Source organism: Athene cunicularia, unplaced genomic scaffold, assembly GCF_003259725.1.
Source record: "Athene cunicularia isolate RWA unplaced genomic scaffold, athCun1 SCF_18, whole genome shotgun sequence".
Classification (NCBI taxonomy): domain Eukaryota; kingdom Metazoa; phylum Chordata; class Aves; order Strigiformes; family Strigidae; genus Athene; species Athene cunicularia.
The window spans coordinates 2,724-26,593 of NW_020799244.1; the positions used below are offsets into that span (position 1 = coordinate 2,724).

Genomic DNA, 23,870 nt, shown 5'->3' on the forward strand with positions numbered 1-23,870 from the left:
GCTAATTATGGTTCAGTCAGATACTGTACATTTGCTACTTGCCATTTACCTGTGAAAATGAAGTGAGGGAATACTGCACTGGGCAAGTCCCATCTGCCTCTCATGAGGCAGGCCTCAAAGACTGGATTATACTATCCAAAACATGTGAAGGTAATAAATTACTCAAGGAAGACATTGAGGAAGAGAGACAAATAGCCAGAGCACACGAAGCTAATGACTGGGACCACGTTAGGGACTCTGCTGAGAAGCCTTTATGACCCAGAGGCCTGACTTGCATCTTTTTCTTTCTTCAAATCCTGCCTAACTAGGCAGAAAAAAAGAATTCATGTACACTTGAGAGAAGTAGCTTTTGTCTTAGTCTAAACAGGAGAATTTTTTTCCCAGTAGACCGACAAGACTGGAAGGGCCTTCCAGTACCTAGATGCTGCCCTTTCCTTCACTGAATACGGGATTGCCTTGGAACTGGATGCAACAGAACCAAAATCATCTTCCAGCGTATTTAGCGGCACCATAGATCTCCTCAAGTAAGTTGTTTTCACAGCGTGATGGTCAGGCAGCGTGTTTGGAGGGGAGGGGTAGTCGCATTGCTTGCTTGCACCTGTGGCAGCTCTGGATTCCCCCCACAAAGCAGAGCTCGGGCTGATGCACAAGCGTGAGGCAGCCCATGGCCAGGCACCAGAGACAAATCCTCTGGCATGTTTCAGCAGTGCTGATCAGAAGGACGCACCGTGTCCTACCCGGCATCTGAGCTGCGCAGCTGAGGCACAGCAGAGGACACTGGTCACGACAGTCAAGGATATGAAGTTTTTAGTTTAGCCAGTTCTGAAGTTGCTTTTGCATGTGAGCTCAGTAGTATTTCAGTTAGTAAAAGCACAACAACAATACTGTGTGTGGAGGAACAGTTTGTGCCCCAAAAGTCTCACAGCTTGATTGAAGGCATATTTTACTGCTTTCTCCCATGTGTCTTTCCACCAGTACACTTCACTGGGGTTTCTTTTAGCCACCTCCCCCAGTTAGCTTCACAGCCATAGTAAATCCATGTAGGTAGTATGACATATCCAGGCAGTGCAACCCAAGGAACCATGTATTGGATAGGAGAGAGACAGTATTGGTTTATTCCTCTTGAAGTTAAAGGTCATGTGAGTGTTTCTGAGAGCTGATTTGACTTCTCGCCTATAGAGCTGAAACAGCTGTCAGGATTAATTTTTTTATGTGTTAGACTTCCAACTTTTTCAATTACATTATCTGCTTTCTGGTCTTGATGGACTGCATTTCCAAGATGCTGTTGTTGCTTTCTTCTCAAAAAGGAGATTTGCTTGCTTGTTTTTTGCCAGAAGAAACACTTCCACTAAGATCTGTCTTGTCCAGAAACACTTGAATTAATATTTCACCTTCACTAGTGGGGGGCACCTCTTCTGGGCCCCAGGCCTAGAGGTGGCCCACGAGGGCCATCTACTTGTAGGGATGCTGCCCGTTAATCAGTGTAAGAGGAGAGTGAGTCATATAAGGGGCCACATCTGGTCCTGCTGCCTGGAAAACAAGGCATTTGGAGACACAGTCCTCTGCTCAAGACCATACAAACCACTCGGTGCCAGGACTAAGAACGCAGGGCAGGTTTCCTGGCTTTTTGGGCCGGTGTTTGAGATAACAACATGCACTGACTTTTCATAAACAGTGGGACTTCAGAGCACTGATGGCTGACAAGATTCTTTTTATTTTGTTTCCTTAGATTCATCATGACATTGAAATCCTTTACAGACTCCTCAGCATCTTCACGTGACAAAATCTTTGCTGTGTTATGGTGAGTAACCATTTTTCTGTGCCTTTATATTCTGTTTTTAGACTTGATAGAGTGAAAGACCCATTACTTTCAGGGCAAAGGAATGAGTTAAATGGCAGTCAGAGTTCTGCAAGTGAAAAAAAAAATCACAATATAAAACCCAGAATGAACTGGAACATCTCTAAAGGGAGCTGGGGTATCACACATGGAAGGCACAGGCTCTAAAATTTGTTCTGCTGGTAATTTGAGAGCACATAAGGGCTTTCTCTAAAGGTGAAAGAATGCGATTTGGCTGCCCGTGTTTGAGCCGGTAACTGAAGCTGTAGCTGAAGGCACTTCTGGATGGGGGTTTACTCAGCCTGTGACACCTATGAGAGGCTGGGCACCCCATTATGTAAAAGCCTAGACATGTCCCTTCCGCAGTTGCTTTTTTTCCTTCATGATTTTTTTTAGAGAGTCGTTTTTTAAGATGAGCAGGAGGAGGAGAAATTTGGAGCTTTCTTGCCTTTGCAGTACAGCTGATGTGTGCCTGCCTCTGTCCTACAAGGCTGATGACTGCTGAGCAGGCAGCAGCCAGCGTCAACACTGATGCTTGGGTGTGTTGCTGTTCACAGCATGTGCTGCCAAACCTCCAGGGCCAGCCAAATCTAGGCTTTGCTGTCACAAGGTCTAAATTGCACTACTTCTCCAATAAGGTCCACCTGGACACCTCCAGCAATGCTGCCAAAGACTGACTGATCCAGGGAAACAAACTTCAGCTGGGGCTGAAAGAAGTGCTGACACACAGGCTCGCTTTAAGCAAGTCCCTCCCCAAGTTTCAGGCAGGAGTTAAGAGAGGCATAAGCTTATCCTGTGTATCCTCGTGAACAGGGCTGCTTTGCTGGATCAGAGCTTCTCCCAGGCTCACCTGCTGCTGCAGCTGAAGCTGAGCCTAGGAGAAACCAGCTTTATGGCTGGTGTCACTCAGTAAAGGAAAACCCTGGGGGCTCAGCAGTGCAAGGGCCTCACCTACACCAGGACTGGGATCTAAACCAAGCCAGCACAGCTGCGCCTTACACCAACCCACACCACAACCCCTCTGGTTTGGAGAAGAAGGGTGATGAAGAAGATGAGAATGAACATCATTAACTTAGAGACACCTGTAAGCACAGTGGCAAGGCAAGCACAGAGCCCAGCTCCCTGCAGCCTGTGTCTAAGCTGAAAGGCTCACCACTAAAGCGGAGAGAGGATGTTCTCATCTCACCGAAGGAAGGTGCCTCCTCTGCTGGGAACCAGGGAGGTGGAACGGGCAATCCTTGTGCTGCTGGTAATTAATGCTTTTGGCCTTGGCAACCCCTCTGAGCTCAACCAGGATCTCTGGAGCAGGGTAACCCTTCAGGGACACTATCCTGGGGAGGCACCCATAAAAGGCTTACAGACCTTTTCTTCCTCTCACGCTGGACTTGCAGGATACTGTTACCAAAGTTAATTTTCTCCTCCTCGGTGAGGGCATCATACTCGTCCTCGTTCATCTCCCAGAGACGTGCTTTCTCCCTCCTGGCAGCTTCTTCCTGCTCCTGTCCTTCAGCACAGACCAGAGGAGAAACCGTCAGTGCCTGCAAGCAGAGCTTGCTGCTCTGGGTGAGCGGCCAGGATTCACAACTCTGTCCTGACCCAGCCTATCATCCTGCCAGGAGATACTGGCAAGCTCACATCCCCGCTTCAAAATTCAGACAAACCCCCAAACAATTGCGGCTCAGTGAGTTCCCATGCCTTGCCTGGCTCACACGCCCCAGCGCCATGGACATCTGGTCAGTGGTTCGTTATTGAGCCACAGCAGCTTACACTTGTGCCCAAGTTTCAATGTTAGAGACTGAGGTCAGCCTCAGCATTGCTGTATTTTAAGCAACTGTGAGCTGAGTGCTGGCTACACTGAAGCAGAAGGTGGAAGGATTAATAAAAACACCTCTTACAAGTTCTGCTGGTAACCCAGATACACACGGGTAAGGTTGAGGGCTTGAGAGAGAACATTTCAGAGTTACGGAGGTGAAGAGTCTCACCTTCCTGCTCTTTTGCGGCCATCTCCCTGGCTTTCAAAGAAGCATAATCCTGGAACAGGTTCACAAAATAGATGTAAGGCCGATTTCTGACAGCTTTGAGCAGGCAGAGGAGAGCAGATGCCGTGTTGCGTGCAAAGAGGGTCTCCAGGCCATCAAACACCACTCCCTGGTAACAGCCGCTCAGCTGCAGATAAAGCCGAAAAGGAAGAGAAAGTCAGCTGTTGCACGCATTGGGCTCTCAGTGAGTCACTAAAGCCTGATGTCAGAGATCACCAGCCACCACAGTTCCAAGTACAGCAGCTCAGACAAGCTCTGATCTTTCTCTGCGCTCTGCCAGCTTATGGCATCTGCAGCTTCACCCACAGATCCCTGCACGCAGCCCAGGACTCCTCCAAGAGCAGGCACAGCCCTCCTCCTCCTCTCTGAATTGTAGCTCGCTGCCTGTCTCTCTCTAGCAAGAACGCCCGCACCCCACGTACCTGCAGCCTGTTAGAGAATGGCCACCAGCAGATCCTTGGGCAGCACGCAGCTCCTAAAGCCCAGCTCTCCTGATGTGCTGCCACCAATGCTCAGCGATTGCTGCGCAGGAACGCAGGGAAGGGTGTTGGAGAACGGCTTGCAGAGAGCAAGGCCATAGCTCCCTGAAGAAGTCGGCCACAGACACCTGAGATAAACAGAGGAAAAAACCCAGGGTACAGTTATACTCATAAGGAAGGAGATTCAAGGCTCAGTGATGCTAACAGGGACTGTTGTGAGAACAAAGAGATAAGTTGGGGTGCATTATGACCTTGGGGGTGAGAGAAAAACAGCCCTGAGAGGGAAACAGGTTCACAGCAAGAAAAATGTTTATGCATATCAGAAATGCTACAAGGGGCTGGGATATTACAATGTGACATTTTCGATGTACCCAATGGCTGAGATATTATAATGTAGCTTTTTTAATGTATCCAGTAGAGTTACAAGTAGTGTATTGTAGATTGCTTATATAAGGTGTCATTTCTTTCAATAAAGTTGAAGCTTGCTCTATCATTCACATTGAATCGGCTGCTTGCTTCCTCCGCCAGCCGCAGAAGGGGAGAGAGGTGAAAACTTGATGAGCCTTGCAATGTTGAACACCACCAGAAAAATCAATCGCTTTGGAAACCCCCAAACAATTCCAACTGCTGGGCTTGGACCTGGGCTTTCTCACTAGCAGGAGACTAGAACAAAACTGCAGGCCAGCAGCTCCAGGGGAGCGTGCTGGAGGGTGTGTGCATGGCCAGCAGAGACCCAAGCTCACAAGCCCCCAGTGCAGCATCCCGCAGCTTTGCCCACGGCTGCAGCCACATTAGGCAGGACTGCACTTTGCCAACAAATGGCTGAGATGCCGTAGAGTGTTTCTGCCAGGGTTTCATTCGCAGCCCGAGCCATGCCCAGCCTGCCCAGCTGGCTCTCTGCACTACAGATCCCCGCAATAGGCTCTGGGTGACACAGAGCCTCCACTGGAAGTGGCCCCTTCACTTCTCAGAGGCAACAAAAAGGTCCCAGGCGTTAACCAGTGCAGGTCGTGCTTCACCTGGGAGCCTGTCAGATCCATCAGATGCTGCTTCTGGGATCGGGGTGTGGGGCCATCCGTCTTCTTCTCACCTACCGTGGCGCTCACCTGGCCTTGGGAGCTGACAGACTGCAGGCTGACTTTGTCCACAGAGCTGGACTGGCTTGTGTCTAGGCTGCACTTGGCCTTGGTGTGGAACTGCTTGCTGAGGGACTCATCTGCATTGTGACCTGCGGAGGGGACAGATGCTCAGTGGGGAGCAAGCAGGCACCTTCCACCCCAACGGGCACAGCCCTGCGCCCTGGCAGGGACATGTCCCTCGTCCCCCAGCCTGCCGGGCACTAGCAGCACCCATCTCCAGAAGCAGCTCCTGCCCTGCTTCTCTTTTTATCATGGTAAAGCACACCTGATACTGGATTTTAAAGCCAGAGAGTTTTTAAGGCACAGCTCCGCGTCCCTCCTCACAAATGTGCATGCAGGTAACACCGCACAGTAGCTCCCCTATGGATCAACCCAAGGCTCCATCCTCCAGGAGCATCATTTCTGTACCTTGCGCCCATCCTGCATTCTCACGTGGAGACAGTAACATGCAGCCCTGCCCCAGCTGCATCCCCATCTCCACTGGAGCCAAATCCTCTGCATGGGATAACCCCACCTGGGGCCCAGACCCTTCTTCCTTCCGCCAGCTCCCAACCCAACCAGGTACAAAGCTGAGCAATGCAAAACTTCCCCCACCAGAACCACGGTCTGGCCTCACCCTGCAGAGCTTGGGGCACCAACTGCCCAACCAGGTTTTCTACAAGTCTCTGGTCTCAGGTGCAGAACAGCACCACATGCACGAGCTGTGTGACCTGACAGCATGTATAGGAAAACCACTGGAGAAAAGAGTCTCATCTGAAACTCTGGGAGGTTATTCTTCCCTTCCTCCCATGTTTCTGAAGCCACACTCAAAGTCAGTTGTCTAGTGCTTCATGAGCAGCTTCAGAGGGCTTCTTCCTTGTTCAAGTGGGCAGCAGTTCTGCCTGATGGCCACGAGGAGTCAGTTGGATTCAGCTTTGAGGAAATGTAAAAAAACCCTGAGAAAAATACAGGTGTGCTTCACCACTCCTAGGAAAAGGAGTATGTGCTGAGAAGCCCAGAGGCAGTAAAAGTGCCCCTGTCTGAGCCCTTAAAACAGAGATTATTTTCTTTAATAACATGAAATGGCTTCGCATTTCTACACGCTGCACCCATGTTCCCTAAGAGACCCAAGGGCTGTCAGACTCCCTCTCTGGAGCAAGCAGAAGTGGATGGTCAGGGTAGGTTTCTGAAGCACTGCTCTGGATCCAGCGTGTCTCCTTACCGGCACCCTCTGCCTCCTTGCAGCTCTGCTCGATGGCAGCCCCGATGCACAGCTCCCGGGCGCGCAGCCCTGCTGAGCTGCTCCTGTCCAAGATGGTTTCTGTCACCATGGTGTCGATGGACAAGCAGGAAGCGCCGTAGTATTTGGACAGGGCAACTGCTGCTGCTGTCTTTCCTTGAGAGAGAGGAAGACTGCTTGGTGACACTTGCACGTGAAGCGTTTTCAGGCACAGGCTCTAGAAAGTCCCCCGACAGGATTTCAAAGTTTCAAGGACAGTGGGAAATCAAGTGCCTCTTTAGGGGAGACCATGAGGGAGGGAGCTGAGCATGGCTGGAAGCGTTGTCCTCTAGAGCAGGGTGGATCACCTCCACCTCACACCCAGGTGAGCACTTTGTCCCTCGTGGTGACCTCAACCCTGGGTCAGGACATTGTTTTGAGCCCTGTCCTGCCACCCTGGTGCTGGCCAGCGCTGCCTCAGGCAAAGTCTGGGCAAGGGCTGGGGGTCAGTGTGGGCGAGGGACCGCGCCCATGAGGCAACCTGGGCACTAGGCACCGTGCTCCCACAAAGCAATGGGGACATGGCCACCCTGTGTGGGGGGAGGATAGCCTGGCTGTGTGGACACGGGGTGAGCCACAGCACTTGCCTCAGCTGGTGAAGGCCTGGGACCATTTCATGTACCAGCAGGGCTGTGGCCTACCTCGCTTCGCTTCAACTGGTCAACCAAGCACCACAGCCCACCAGGATGTGTCTCTCCAGCTCCCCCCGCCCTCCTTGCAGCCACGGGCTCAGCTCACCTACCTGTCAGGGGTGGCCCATGGACAATGATGACGATCCCTCTGCGGTCTCGGGCTGCATGCCCTTCTGCAGAGATATCGACGCCAAGGTGGGGGCGATGGCCCTATGGACAGGGCTGTCGGCCACTTCTCCCGCAGCCGCCCTGCTGCTGGTGATGCTCTGCCCATACTCTGCTGTGCGGAACCAGATAGAAAAGTCAGCCTCCTGCCTACCAATGACCCTAATCATCCTCCCCATCCCCTCAGATCCTGAGAGAGAAGACTCTGCTGAAACCAACACCACACCGAGGTCTCACCATGCCCCACCACCTAGATGGTGGTCAAGGTGCCTCTTCAGAGTATAGGAAATGGGGTGGCGGAAAGAGGAAAGAACAAGCATTTGGTAATACCTAACAGGACTGGGTCAAATCTCCTGTCACCTGTCAACATGGTCCCAGGTCCTGCTGAGTAAGGGGCAGACAGGCAGAAACAGGCATTTTACACCATCCCAAGGAAGAGGCTCCATTTGCACATTGAGTGATTATCCAAAAGCCGGATGCTTTAGGAATATTACTCCAGGAGATATAGCTGGGCTCTGAATTCATCATAACAGCATTTGCAAAGAGCTCCCACCTTTGCCCTTAGGAGGTCACCAAAAGCCATCTCGGCTTGCAGTGTCACGAAGGACAGAGAGAGCGCTGCTCTGCCTAGGAAAGGGAACAGCATCACCCTGATCCCAGCAGCTCCTGGGGGAAAAGGTGCTCATTTGGCAAAACTGGGGAGAACCTCTCTGGCCTCTCACTTGTCCCTGCCCTGTCTGCAACATGACCCATCCCCTGTCTTTTCTCAACACCTTCCTTCTCCTCCACCTTCAGATTTAGAGTCCACCTCATTGGACTGGCTTTCATCAAACACGGAGGAGAAAATGAATGAGCTCTCAGATGAGAGAGTGTGAATGATCCCAGCAGAGGACCTTCTTCCTTGATCTGACAGAGACTGGACATCTTCAAAGTTTGTGTGTTACAAGCCACAGACTTTCACGCTGGAATTCCTCCACCAAACTGGGGAATGGGTGGCTGCTGAAAGCCTGGGCTTCCCGTGGAGAGCTCAGGGTGTGAAGGCTGGACTCCCCGCTGTGTCCACACTCAGGACAGCCAATGCCAAATCCTCACCGTTGTCCTGGCCTGCTGGTTCCCCAGTCTTGGACTCCTCATCCTGCAGCCTCTTCTGGTCCTGATAGTACTCCAGCACCTCTGGGGGCAGCTTCTCACCCAGAGCACATGGAGGCAGCAATAAGGTGTTATGGCAGTCATAGTCTTTAAGCATCTGCAGGATCTGTGCATGTAGGGAAGAGAAGCCATATGCAGGACGTGTTTCTAACAACATGGACTATCCAAGCCCCTCCACAGTCTGCCAGCAGAGCTGCCTAACCATGAAATGCCACCAGGCTTTGCCCTGGGGACTGTCTCCATCTCCCTGGCATGAACCCGGGAACACGAGCACTGTGAAGCTACGAGAGCATGCACATGGGGACCAGAGCTTCCCTCTCACCTGCTCCTCAGCAAGGTACTGCTGGTCAAACTCCAGCGAGTAAAACTCGATGGGGAACTCTCATGGGTTCTTCACCACCACTGTCCCCTCTGCTCCACAGCTCTACGGCAGCAACGGTCCCAGCTTGAGCACTGGGGGGATGAAGTCCAGCTGTGGCTCCAGCCCACGCCCTGAGACCTGCAGCTGGAGGTTCTGGCTGCTCTGGCAAACGTTAATCTTCATCTCACTTCTGTAGGACTTCTGAAAAGAGAGAGGCACAGAAAGCTCCTCCATGAAGTCCCAGGTGACAGGGCCTCAAATTCAACTCTTTCCCCAGGGCAGGGGTGTCACCAGTACCTCTAAGGGGAACGGAAAACAGGTATTTACTTCCAGCAGGGGCTACAGCATCTGCATGCTGGCTCTGAGGAACTGGGATGAATCCTAATGTGAAGTCTAACTGGCTATTTCGGTGTAAGATGAATCTAAAATGCACTATCAGATGTTTTCACCTAGTCACGAGGGAGTGTGATGCTCATGAGAAATGTCCTGAGGGTTATGTTGCCCAGACACAGTCCTGGCACTGCTGCATCAGGCAAACATCAGCTCGATGAATGAGGCAGGTGAGCTCTCACTGGCTAGAAATAAGGGTTGTCTTCTCTGCTCAGTGTTTGGCTCTGGTCAAAGCCAGACACAAGATGGTTACAACAACCAATTTGGTTATGGTTACAACAACTACAGCAATTAAAACATCCCTGGGACTGTTCCTAGGCACGGAAGCACTTGTGTCCATCCTGTTACCCACTGCCAGTTTCCAAGTCATGGTGGCCACAGGCAAACTGCCTTTGGGAATGCCCCGTCATTTCAGCTGACTCCCAGAGTGCCTGGGAACGTGCAGGCAGGCTGGACCAGAGCCACAGGGACTGCTGGCAGCAACCACTCCAGGCGACTGTCCTGCCGTGCCCAGGAAGGTGCCCGGTGGCTGTTTTGCCTGCTGGTACCAGCAGCAGGACTTGCCTAGATTGGCCCTTGCAGGGTTATCCCCTGTGAGCGTGCCAGCTGCTCTGCACCAGGGTGCTGCAGCCTCAAACAGGTGCCTGCAAGGGGGAGACGAGGGCAAACAGACAGATTTCCCCCCAGGCACGAAGAGACAGCCAGCCCAGCGTGCCCTGATGCTCTCTAGGCAAGCTCAACCAGGGGGATTTCAAAGCTCCTGTCAGAAGAGTGGTCTGCAGGGGAAACTGAGGCACAGTGGGTATGGGCTTGCAGAAAGCCCTCTGTGGAGGCAGACACCGTCTCCTCCTCCCTGTGCTGGGCTCTCGTTACCACACCGCCCTGCCAGACCTCCTGGGGGTGACACTCGCCCATCTCACCTCTTCTGTGGGTGAAAACCTGACTCGCACATTGCATTGCTGTCCTGGAGCGAGAGCTGAGGGCAGCGCCTCGAAGACACACGGCTGGGCTTTCAACTTCTGGGGCACCTTCTGATGCACCCCCGCTGGCCAATGCTTGTCTACCTGAGCACAAAAAACAATTGTGTGAGGTCTCCTCGGTCTGCGAGGACAGATCCTCAGTCCCTGCAGTGCTCTGAGACATCGTTACGGTGCTAAGGGCACCCGCAGCCAAACCAGCTGAGGCCACCCCTGGCCTGAACTGGAGGGAAAACACGTCAGCAGGGCAGGCAGATGGGGAGGCACCGTCCTCAGAAGAGGAGGAGCAGGGGAAGGTGGCAGAGAAGTGAAGCACCAGCTAATGCCCAGGTCCAGGTGAGCCAGCCTTGCTCTGTACCCTTCAAAGCTTCCTCAGGCGAGCTGCAGCCCAAGTGCTCACACAGCCACAGGGGCAGAAAGGGCAAGAGAGGCAAAGAAAACCCAACCGAGAAGGTACGTGTTACACATTGTCTGTGATTTACCTTCATAACAGGCTCATTTATAGTGATGAGCCAGTTACAGGGGACCTGGAGCTGACTGTGGAGCTGGATGGCTTCTTCCTGGCACTGCCCACACTGGAGAGTGGAGAACTCCAGCCTGTTCCTGGAGACGCAGAGGGCTGGCATGGCCACGCTGGCACAGAGGTGGACATGGAACGTGGGGCCACCTGCTACCTAGGGGAGGACAGAACATCCAGCTGAGAGCCACGGTGACATCTGCTGCTGTCCTCAACCTGCCCCGAGAGGCGCATGGGCACAGCAGGACGAGGAAGAACGCTGCAGGTACCTTGATGGGCAGGAGCACGTCCACCTCTCCCAGCGGCAGGCTGGCACTCTGTGGGTCGAAGCACACTTCAAAGTCTTGCTCTCGTGGCAGGGCAGGTGCTTCACGCAGTCCAGCTCCACACTGAAACCTTGAACAGATGAAAATAAAGCAGCTGAGATATACAATCAACATGAACGTGTCACAAGCACATTAAGGCTGTATGTCCTGGCTGGCAGCTCTGTGAAGGACCCCTTTGTACCTGTGGAGAAGACTGCCACTCCTTCTCCCTTGTCACCGCACAAGGAGAAAGGGTTTTCACAGCCAGAATCCAAGACCCACATGGTAAAAAGGAAACATCTCAGTTGAGGAGCTCTAGCCATTCCTTCACTAGGCATCCCAGGGAAGGATGCACAGACCTCTCTCAGAGGAGAATTTCTAACTAAGATTCCCCATGCCATGGTGCTCTCTGAAAAACAATTTAGAGGAGGCACCTGATCACCCTTCAGACATGGCAAGGCACCATTTGCTGGTGCTGCAGCCTTATGTCACGGCCTGTTTCGGAAGCCTATTTTGATACAACAGAGCACCTCACAGGCTGTCTTCTCAATAGAGGCTGAACAGAAGTGCTGTGGCATGATGAACTTTAAACAAAGCACTTCCAAACCACAAAGGGTCCATCTGTTTGCAACACAAGCTTATGGAGTGCCCATCAGATGATGCTCATGGTAGCCAAGAGCAGAAGATGCTGGGAGGTGACCAAGGTGATCAGCCCACCCAGCCCTGGCAGGGAAGTGTTAGGGTGGGCCTGGGCAGGCCGGGTCTCTGAGCGCTGCTGGCCAGGAGAACTCAGGCTCTAAAGCACCAGGCAGCGGGTCCCAAGGAGGAAAAAGTTATACATACAAGCACTCAAAAAACCTCCCCATGTCCAGTGGCTTAAGCTAATCTGTCAGACACAGTTTCTTAGAGCCCATGCGAAGGCTCTCCAGCACTGGTTACCTGTGCCATGCAGGACCCGTCCGTCAGTGCGCAAGGACACAGGGAACTGCCCGGTGTTGGTGATCCTCATGACGTGTGTGTGGGTGTTACCAAGAATCACGTACCCAAAGTCCAGGAGGTACTCGGGCAGCTCAGCTCTGAAAGGAGGAGTAAGGACAGTCCTTAAACCACAGCCTGGCCACATTTCCAAGAGCATGAAAGATGCAAATAAAGTATTTCTGGATTCACTGTTGTAAAATCTCAACTCAAGACCATGAAATCCAAGGCCTGACCACCTGGTAATAAGACTTGGCTAAGTCAGGAGGAGCATAGGACCTAGGTTTTATCAGCTACCAGTGGGGCCTTAAAATAAAACTAGTTTAAAATGAATACCGGTCACAGCTCCTCTGCTATGGAAAGCCAGTGCAGGTAAGTCCAGTGGACCTCCACTGGTCTCAGTGAAACTGCTAAGCCCCATGTACAGCCCCAGCCTGAAAGTGCTTCAGGACCTTGTAATGGGATTTGCCTGCATAGGAAATCTTCACTGCTCTGCAACCACATCTGTCCCCAAAGCAGCACCGACAAATGTGGTAATCAACACCTGCAAGATTCATGGGAGGGGCCTTTCCCAGAGCAATCTCACTCGGGAAAGCACATACGTGATCTGTTTTGCAGAGCATCTTCCCGAACTGGAGGCTACCATGCCCGTGCCTCCTCATGGAGGAGCAGAGGGAAGTTACTGAGGTAAGCCCTGCAGTCCCACCAGCATCCGAGCCACCTGATTTGTCAAGGGTGTGTCAGCCTCTGTGGTTCCCTACTTTTTGCTCAGTGTGGTCTGTTAGCTGGAACAAAGATTTGAGTTGCCTGTTTCAGAGCTGCTCAGCAGGGATGGTGTTGGTGCTGTCTGGAAGGGCTGGATGCTCTGCACTGGCCCCCCTCAGCCCTAAGAGCAGGACCCAGCACCTGTGGGGAGCTGAGCACCTCCAAAGCTCAGGGTGGCTCTGTGGCAGTGAGGACACTCAGCTGCTCACAGGGAGCATGGCAAAGCTACCAGGATCAGACCCTTTCTGAGGTCCCCACTACTCCCAACTCTCAGGAGCAGGGGGTCAACTGCTGGGTGTTACCCTCGGGGCACCTGGAGACAGGGTACGGGAGCCCCTACTAACTTGAGAAGCCTCTGATGAGAGTGCTGGTCAAAGGCAGTGGCCTCTGGGGGACCAGAGGTGAAGGCTTTCTGCTACTCCAGGGCGTGTTCTTCTATCAGCAGCTGCTCCATCTGCATCTGCAGCCCAGGGTCCAGCTGAGGGAAGGAAAGGCAGCGGCTGGTTAGCAAAGGTCCTTCCCAAGGCTCCCCCCTGCTCGTGTTGAGAGGGGTGATGGGGTCCTTCTGTCTCGCTGCTCAGTGTCTATGACACCTCCTGCTCTCTCAGTCAGGGCCTCATCTCAAGGGCAACGAACTCCAACAACTTTGCCTGCCCAGTCACTGTTACAAAAGCTGATCTGGCCAGACAGACAGACAAGCCAGGAACCTTCCAGAGCTTCAAGTCTTTGTCTGCCCCCAGCCAGTGCCAAAGCAGCTTGGACAAGAGCTCTCTTGTAAAGGGAGTCATGATAAAGCTGCTGTCTCTTAGAGGTCAGCACTGGCAGCACATTCCCTGGGGCAGCCCCGGGGGCACTGCTGAGCTGTGCAGGATCATGGGCAGGTGTGGGCTGGGAAGTCCCAAGTTCCACCAGGGCCCCGGGAAGCCTGCTGCGGGCTGTAAGGGACCCAGTGACACCGGGGGAGGGTGGCACACGTCAAACGGGGCAGCAGCCATTCTCACCACGGCATCCAAGGGATCTGGGGGTGGCTCCGTGGCCACAGCCGCCCCCAGAACACAGCTGCAGTGAAAGCCAGCCCTACCAAGCTGCCAGCGCCGGTGGGGCTGTTACAGCGACTGACTGTGCGGGGCCAAGCAGAGCTGGGTCTTGGGAAGCTGGCAGGAAGAAGGCATCAGTGTGTCACCCCTTGTAGGGGACAGGCATGAGATGTTAACGCCGTTTGGCTTCCTCTTCCCACTGCAAAAAGGGACTAGACAGGAATGCTCCAGCCCAAAGACAGCCATGCAGGACTGAGAAGCTGGGACGGTGGGATGCTGCAAACTCCTCTCCTTACTGTTCCAGCCCTGCTCCTGCCTGGCTCCCTCTCACTGCCCCACAGAGCTGCTGCGGAGCAGCAAAGCTGGGGGAGTGGGGGATGGGAACAGGGGCTGCTACAATTTCTGCCAAAACAGCTTCATGCCCAAGTGAGAGAGGATTTAAGTCCCGCTCAGCGCTGGCAGGGGTCGGGCAGGGTGTGCTACAGGCAGGTACAAGGACTAAGCCCTGTCTGATCACACAGGCTGGGCACGGTGACCCGCAGGAGAGCCGGCACATTCCAGCCCCGGTGCCCACACCACTGAAGCACTGGTGCCTCCGGCCGGTGGCTGCTGAGTGAGAGCAGGGTCACCCGCCGGCAAAGGCCGTGAAGGGAGGCCATTAGGACCACACTTGCTGGACCACCCCTGCCCCCCAGCAGCAGCTGCTTACAGCCCTGTCTCTCCTGCCTGCTTTTGTGGGTTGTTTTCTTTTTTTTTTAAATTTTGTGTTTTTCCCCTACAACCCCCTCCTGGTCAGCCTGACCCAGAGCCAGGGTCAGTCACTCGCACCACCTCCGTACTCACCGTGGTGGGCAGGACCAGGGGCACGCCGGGCAGGGGGCTGTCTGAGGTCCCCACGCTGGGATTTAGCACCACGTAGGTGAATCCCATCTTCCCTCTGTTCTGCAGGGTGACCTCTGCTTCGGTGACTTTGTTAAACAGCTGAAGAGAGGACAGAGGAGTGGCAAGCTGAAGGCACAGGCCTGATACTGGGAACCTCCTTCTGCTTTCACTGGGATGTGAGCAAATGAACACAGGAGAAAAGCAGAGGCAGAGGACGTACGGGCACCTGAGTCTCCCCGGTTAACCTGGGGAATCCACCACCACAGGGCACCCCTTAGCCCTACACAGGAACAGACACTGATGGTGACACGCAGAGGGGCCATGCCAACCAGAGATCAGTCATAAGGAAAGCAAAGAGGAGACAAGCTCTCTGCACCTCATGGTGTGTCATCTCACACCCAGCTGTAACAAAGGAGGTGGCATCAAGACATCGCAGAAGAAAAAGCACCTGCAGAGGCAGCAAAATGGGAGACAGGGCCAACAGCTGGAAATATCTGCGGGGGTTTTGACCGAAAAGAAGTAGGGATTATTGTAGGACATTCTCTCCAGCTACAGTGACTGGGAAGCCCAAGTTAACTTCCTCCCTGGTTTATTTTGCTGATTACATTAAAAGAGAGCGCCTCCTGGGACGTCAGGCTTTAGGAGCGGATCAGCAGATGGATGTCTTGGGGCACATCCCTCTGGAGATCACCACTGGGACCCTGCCTGCCCTGGGAGGCAGCGTTAGTTACTTTGAGGAGGAGGAATTTCCAGCTGGAGGGGGGGGGGGGGGGGGGGAGATGGTCATTAAAAACCAGCTTGGATGCAGGACATATCACTCCAAGTTTGTTCTTCCAAGCCATAGAGCCAACAAAGTAGTTGGGAAGGGGAGAGAGCCCCAGCCCTAGGTGGCAGCAACCTGCTGGTGATGGTTTCACAACAAGGACCTCTGTCAAGAGAAGCTGCGGTACCTGCAGCCCACAGTCGATCTCCGTGACGTCTAGGAGGTAGCTGATGAGTGAAGCCTCCCCACTCAGTGCGATCTCGTAAGTTGGGCCTCCCTCCACCCTGCACAGCGCCGTGACATGGGTGACAATATTTGTGTGGCCAAAGAAGGTGAACATGACCCGCTGGCTCTTGCCTGGCTGCAGCACACTGTAGAGCGGCAGGACATCGAAAACCTGGAGGTAGGCAAGGAGAGATCAAGATGTCGAGCACGGAAATTGATGCAGAAGAGCAGCCACGGCTTGGAGCAAAGTACAGATGTGGCTGGAGGGCGCTCTTCCTCAAACACAGGTAAAACCACCCTAATCTCAACCCGTATTCATTCCACTTACCAGTGGAGGGGCCACGGGAAAAAACTTCTCCTATGCTCCCTCATTAACAATACACTACATATTTAAAGTAATTTGGGATGTCTCCTGGCAGCAAGAAATGCTCTCCATGGCAGAACTTGCCTTTAAAAGCACCTTTTACTGCCCTAAGCAAAACACAGTATTCAGAGGTGAAAGCTCTTAGAGCTGGGGGGAGGACTCCAGCCCAGCTCATCTGACTCCTGATGCTTTTCAATTTCTCCGATTCTCATGCTGTGCGCTATCAAGATGCTACAGCAAAAGCTACCACAGAAATTTCCTGTTGACCACTTGATTAGCAACAAGATGAATAATGCCCTCCATAGCTGCTGCACAGGTCAGCCCTACGACATGTCCTGCGTGGCCTCTCCAGTGACCAGTTGCTTCAGCAAGCGCTGTGCAATGGGTTTGGAGGGACGTGAGGCCACTCTGTGAACAGCATCAAGGGCCACCAGTGGGGAGGGGGGGCTACAGAACTGCTTGCCACACTGGAAACATGGCACAAGACTCATTCCCACTTACCTCCTCCATTCCCAAGCTGACGGGCTCTGCCTCCACCAACTGCATCTGTTTGTTGATCTCCACCAGGCTCTGCGTCTCCACAGCCCCTTCCAGCTCCTCAGCAGGGGATGGCAGCACCTGCAAAACAAGCACCATTGGCTGCAGCGAGCAGCTGGCTGGTCTGGGTGAGAGCACTCTGCTGCAGGGTCCACCACTTCACCCAGCCAGGAGCAGCTGAGATGGGACCTGGGTGCAAATCAAGTACGGGTATGTCCGTGCCATCCGTTGAGTGTGGGTTCAAGCCCGCCCACAGGTGAGATACGGGCTCTGCCTGCACTTCCTACATGCAAGCGTGCATGGGGAAGCTGAGTGCACCCAGCCCTCAGTCCTGGCAGAGACCTCAAGGGCATTTTGCACCCTTGTGCCAGACCAGCTTCGCTCACTCCTGCCCAGGGAACGTGCTCAGAACGCCATGCCTCGACAGGTTAGGTTCTTCAGGACAAAAGCAGGAACACAGCTGCAAGCAAGAAGTATCAAACCAGGAAAATAAGGGCTTGGCACAATTATCCAACTTCAAAGAGTGCTTAGGTTTCATCTTGTGCACCCATCAGTGCTGGAGAGCTGAGGATCTCCACCAGGTCACTCTCTTGAACGGCACCTTCCTGAAGAAAGCAGCAGAGATGTTCTTCTGTCTTGCAGCAGCTGAGAGCTGGTGTTTGACCTCAGAGGTGCCATCTTTCAAAAGGAACCTCGTCCCTGGGCTTCTGACCCCTATTTAATAAGTGAGGGCTTTGTGAGTGCTTTTGAACTGTGGCAATACCTGCTTCTTCAGTAACGTGAAGAAGTGCTTTGTGCCGGGGCCTTGGCATCAGCAGAATCTGCAAGAATATTTATGGGAAATCTTTACACCTAATCAGAGGCTACATCTCCCCGGTAGATGAAGCTCAGAATCAGAAGATTCCATGCTCTTTTTCTCATCTCCACATTTTCAAGCCTAACAAAGCTTTGCCAAGTGCCTATTCCCAAAGATTCTAACCCGCATCTTTCCTAGGCCTACGGTCTCCCACCTCCCCAGGTATGTTACATGGATATTGCCTTGACAGTCACACAAGCAGAAGAGGAAGCTACAATCCAGACATATCCTTTGAAGCCTTTTGGATCCTACTTAGCCACATCTACTTGAATTTCTCTGGTTTATTTCCGCATACATGGCAACAAAGCAGGAAATAAAGATGATTCCACACCTATCCAAAAACATTCACCCATGCTATTCTTTAAGTCTATGGGGTATCATTTCTCCTGATCCAGAAAAAATGTGCTGTTATAATGTTAAAATGACCCAAGTTTGGATGTGAGCAGGTGCAACTCCTCTCCTTGAACTTAATGCCAATGCTAGTGCTTTCAGAACTTCCCATGCTTTCTTGCATCCTCTTTTATTGCCCCAGGAGCAGCCTCTGTCCCACACAATGCAGAACAAGGCACCAGTTCCCACTAGCACGGACGTCAAGCTCCAAAGCACCGAGGTTCACCAGGAAGGTCAGCAGACCAAGAGACATTTTTCATGCCAGGAGGAAGAGACAGTGACTTTGAAAAGTCTCATTTTATCAAAGACAGCTCTGTGGCCGTCCCTGCAATACTGCAGGTCTTGGGTGAAGGCAGAGACATAAAAACAAGCGGCTCCAGCTGGGGGTGAGAAGGTGGTACCTGGAGATCACCGTACTTGGCACAGCTTGACACAGGAAGGAAACTGGAAGCCTTCACATCATGCTGCCGATAAAAGGCTCATTTTACAGTGTATAAACAAGCTAAAAACCCCCAAACTCGGCATAGGTCTGTAGGATCTCAGTGGGCTTCTCCAAGCAAAACCAGCCAATTTCTCCCTCCCCAGAAGCCCCATGTCCAGCCGCTGGCTCTGCTGCCCAGCCCACCCTCAGGGCACATGACAGCAGGGCAGCAAAAAGGGGGATTGGCACAAGCACGGCTTTTCGGTGGCAAGATGAGGGAGGCAACGCAAGCAGTAGGTGTACAAGAAAATCTACCTTTGCTTCCAGGGAGTCATCTGCATCTTCTGGCTCTTGAGCAGGATTCCCTGTGGCTCCCATGGCTTCAGCTGGCTCCTCCACACCTCCATCCCTGCAGCTGCTCCCTGCAGACACCGAGCACTCCAACAAGGCTCCCTCCTCCTTTGGTGACTGGGGTTTAGTGAAAAATGTAGGTACTGGAGTGCTGAACCTGGAAAATAACATGACTTTGATTGTGGACCTGCAGTGGGAGGGAGGGAAGCCTGCACAAGCAGCTCCTCGGCAGGATGCAGCCCCCGGCTGGGCACTGCTGGTGTGAATTCAGTAATGGGTCTGACCCAGCAGCTCCAAAACCAGGATGGAGCAAGTCAGCATACAGGGCTGCCTAGGGATGACGCTGGTGTAGCGGCGGTGCAGGCAGCTGGCAACTGGTTGCAAGGAGAAATGGAAGAGGACACGGGTGAAAGCCTTGCAGGGAGGTAAAAATCACAGCAGGAAAGGAAGAGACACACAAACTGTGCAAAAAGATGAGTCTGAGACACAAAGGGGCGGATCCGGACAGCAACAAGCCAGTGCAGAGCCGCCAGTGCCCTCCTGAAAGCACCCACAGTGCAGACTGGGCCTCCCCCACCCAGAGGGCCAAAGAGAGAACTTCTGCAGCTCCACCAGGTGCTAATCCGGAATATTTCCCCTGACACCACCCGCAGCTGCAGGTCAGCACAAGCAAGCAGCAATGCCCGAGGCTTTCTCCAGTCACGTAAGGCAGGAGCAGGGATAGAGCTTGGAGCCTGCTGCGCCCTAACCCTGACAGAGCCCAGCACCATGCGGGGGCACCCACGGAGCCCGGCACGGGACACCCCCCACACGCGGGGCAGTGTGGAAAGACCCGCTGAGCAACTCCGGGCAGAGACTCACGGCTGAACAGCACATTGATCCTGGAGGAGCGCCGAAGCAGCAGTGATTGGTGCTCTGGGGAAGGGAGCTTTGGGCATTTGTAATCAATACATGGCACACGCCGATGACAAGGTTCAACTCCCTGCTGTGCCACCGGGATTCCCTGGTTGCGACACAACGGCTCCAGCCACACCTTGCACTAAAAGAGCAGCAGCTCCGCTGAAACAAGGCTGTAACCGACGTGGCATGCACAACGGCATGACCACCTCCCCAGCAGCTTCTACACGCAAACCATTTGAGGACCAATTTGGCAAATGATTCAGCAAAGCAGTTCCACAGCTCATCTTACTGACAGAACTGAGTTGATAGTTTGACCAACATGTGTCAGTAAAAAGTGTATGGTTTAACATTTTCAAACATTAACAGTGGCTCTGACCATATTCCCTGTTTCAAATCGCAGCAGGTGCTCACAGTAACTCTGTTCATCCTTCCAATGCCCCATGGAGGGACACGCTGGAACCGTGCCTGCCTGTCACCACGCCTATCTGCAAGTGTTCCCGGGGGAAAACAAGCCCCATTTTTTACAGCACTGTGGGTGCTTCATTCCCAGATGGGAACTCAGGGCCTTTAATGACGTGCTCCCAAATGAGTATTTGTCTCTGGCTTTGCAGCTTATCATTAAAGGCTGGTTTCCATTTCTGGATTAGAGGCTCTGCTCTTCACAACCCCCGAGGGATCCCACCTGACTTGTCCTTCCTGCAGCCACATGCAAGAACAAGGCTCTGCCCAGGCAAGCTGCCCCAAGCAGGGACCGATCAGCAGCAGCGCCATCATCCCCCCCCAGCCCTGCCTCTGCCTGCTACTGGGACCCCATGGGTGACCCCAAAGGCCACCTTGGCACTGTCCATGTGGAAGAGCAAAGCAGGGCTGGAGGGGACGAAGGCACGCTGTACTGGGTCTGGCTGAACTGGAATTGGAGCATCGCCCATCTCCAGTCTCACCAGTGCAACCTTCCCTCCTCTCAGCTGAGGCGCCTTAACAAGTATTGGGGTGCCCTGAGGGGTGACCCACCTGCTCAACACCTCCAGCAGCCACTAACTTGGGCATCTGCCTCAGGATGAAATCAGTCCAGCTCATCTGCAACAACTGCGCCTCCGGGCAGCCTTCAGCTGAACGCTGCCTGTCCCTGGTGACGGGGAGATGCCCGCAGCGCAGGGGCAGACACATCCAGGGCCAGGAGCACCTCGAAGCCCTCCAGCTACACACCAGTCCGTGCACCAGTTCAGCGTATGGGTCTGGCCACTGCCATGGTGATTGTCCCAAAACTGCTAGCTGTGACCCCTCCTAGCCAGGAAATGAAAGCACAGCTCTCAGAGCTGCTTCTGATAAATACTGCAGGTTAAGCACAGCCTCCGAGGAGAGGTAAACCCCCGAGATGCAAAATCCATAATCACTTATGAAATTACCCTCAGTTGTAATAGAATGGTTTGAGGCAACTTCATGGGATTGTAGTGCCTGGACAACAATATTTTTCACTCTAAAGCAGAAGCCTCTGGGACCTGGTGCTGGGAGATGATGTGATTAGTGAGTCCTGCTGTGGAGAACCACAAAGCACGATGAGGGACTTTTTCCAATGAGGGAGATCAAAATGAACAATAAGAAATGTAACATGAAAAGGAAGGGAGGGAGGAACCCAAGGTGTCAATAGAAAGCTGACCCCTGGGACAAGAAATCTTTCTGGTGCTGATCTGATCCTGGTCTTCAAAACGGAGAAGACAGGGGAAGATGCTCAGCATCAGCCAAAGCTTTAGGCAGCTCTTCCCCTCCAGCACCTCCTGGCCAAGGCTGTGAATGCAGGGAGAAAGGCAAGGAGCAGAGAGCAGCTCTTTCACCTGCGGAGAGGACCCATCCCAAACCAGAGGGGGCGAAGGGCTGTGGACGTGCCTCCATCAGCACCATGGAGCTGAGAGATGGAGCCTCCTGACATAAGCAGGTCAGCCCGGAGCTGGAGGGGCTGAAAGCAAGGGGCTAAGCCCTCCAGGTCCATCTCACCCAACCTGGCCACCCCTCAGGTGACACAAAATGCATCCAGGAATTAACAGTGGGGATTTAATGGCAGCACGGGTGGATTGACACCAGGGGGAGAGGAATCCTTCCTGCTAAGGCCAGGACAGCCTTGTGTCACCCACTGTCCCCAACCTCGGAGATGTTGAGAAAATATCTCAGCCTATCTTTTGGTTTCTGACACTGCTAGGGCCACAGCTTCCCACGCCCGCCCCCTAGAATAGAGGAGCTAGAAATCACACCGCTTCTGCAAACTACACATGAAGATTCACACAGGATGACGTGACCCGGCTGGCTGAGGCTGTGCAGAGCCATCAACATGAGGACCATCCCCCCAACCCTGCAGCGCTGCAAGAGGAGTGCCCCAGCTCCCCACAGCCCGGCCAGCACCAGGGACAGGAGCCAGAAGCCACCAACCCTTTGCATGAGATACAAGAGTTTTAATAGTGCTGAGACTGCTTCCCTAGTGCATGGCACCCACGTGTGGAGCATCCTTGCCCAGGCCCCCAAGGACCACCCACTGGTGCCCCCACTAGCCACAGCACTGGGTTAAAACGAGCCTCTCAGCAAAGCACGAGCTCTTCTCAGGTCATCACAGGGAAAAGCCCCCGAGGCCACATGACCACGAGGCACCCAAACAGCCTACAGGCCCCTACAGTGCACCTTTATTTCTCCTTCTGGCCATCAGATGCATATTAAAAAGGCAGTTTGGAGCCAGCTACAGACAGCTCAAGGGTGTTTGCAGCTGAAAACAAAATAATATAATATAGGCACAAACCAAAAGCCTTCCCAGTGCACCGTGTGGGAACACTGGGCTTGAGCTGGGCCAGCTGGCCAGCAGCTGAGGAAGGCAGTGGTGAGGGTTTGCCCTCATCAAGAGTGACTATTGAACAGCATTTCATCCAAATGGCCCTGAAGCCTATTTCTTTGCTGGGATAAATTCCCCTGCTGAGCTAAGGTTTGTGTATTTACTGAACCACCCACTGAAATTCAGACCAGGCAGCGGAAAGACAGAGAAGCAACATTGCTGCGGTGAGACCCGACACCTCTAACTCCTGCCTTGCACACGCTGCAAGGGATTAAGCTGGATTTGGCATTCATCTAAATCCAGAGAGCAGTCCCACTGTGACCAAGTATTAATTAACTCGAAGTTCATACGCAATTTCAACAGCCACTTACTTATCCAAGTCAAAAAAATGTCAGTTTTGAGAGATGAGGGAGAATTCTGATTTCTTGTTTGAAAGCAGAAATTGTGTGGGAATGGATGCAGTGGAATTTAAGTGTCTCACATTCCTGAGGCAGCAACCAAAGCTCGTCAGCACCTTTAAGCAGAAGCCACATGATTTGATCTTTGGATGCACAAAATTCCTTGGCTCCTGCTGAAACCCACTGTCCTTGAACTCTGACACGGGGTCCATACTGCCTTAACCCAATTGCTTCTTGTTCTCTGAGCTGGCAAAGACAGCCCACCTGCTTCCACGAGCAGCATGGCAATCTGTCAGAGTTCAAGGATCACCTGGACAATGCTCTTAGTCATATGATTTCGTTTTATGTGGTCCTGCGAGGACAAGGGAGTTGGACTTGATGATCCTTATAGGTCCCTTCCAACTTGAGATACTCTATGAATCAATGCTCCTGCGCAGCTACAAGGGCAGTAGCAACAGCAGGTCTTCACACTGTGGCTGTTTTCAGGGATGAAGAGATAGACCAGGTGGATAAGAGATTATTTTTTTATAACACACTCATTTAACAGAGCCTATCACAGCATGGAGTGGCTCCTAGAGCACATGGAACTGGTGACTGTGGCCAAAGAAAACCTTGGCAAAGAAACCACTGTGGGACCAAAACACTGGCTTTAAGCAGGAAAAGTAGCACCCATGGGGCTTCCAAAGCCCAAAACGTACTGCCCTGAGGAGCTGATGGCACTGGAGGGTGAGGAGGGGTATGGTCTACTGTCACCCATCTGATACTCCCCAGCACTAGGGGCACGGTGGATGGGTGCATTCCAGATGGACATGCTGCTGCTGCTGTTGCTCCCTCTCCCCTCTGCTGGCTGAAAGGGGACTGCTGTCAGATTTTTGCCTTGCACTGTTTTTCACTGCCTGCATTTTCCATTTCTTCCTTGTTACAAAAACAACAAAGCAGAAACCCC

The 23,870-nt window shown here is 53.0% G+C and overlaps 1 pseudogene; it reads right to left on the minus strand.

Annotated features, from left to right (window-relative positions):
* Nucleotides 1-3,123: 3,123 nt before the first annotated feature.
* Nucleotides 3,124-23,870, minus strand: part of LOC113490618 — a 71,778-nt pseudogene continuing 51,031 nt past the window's right edge.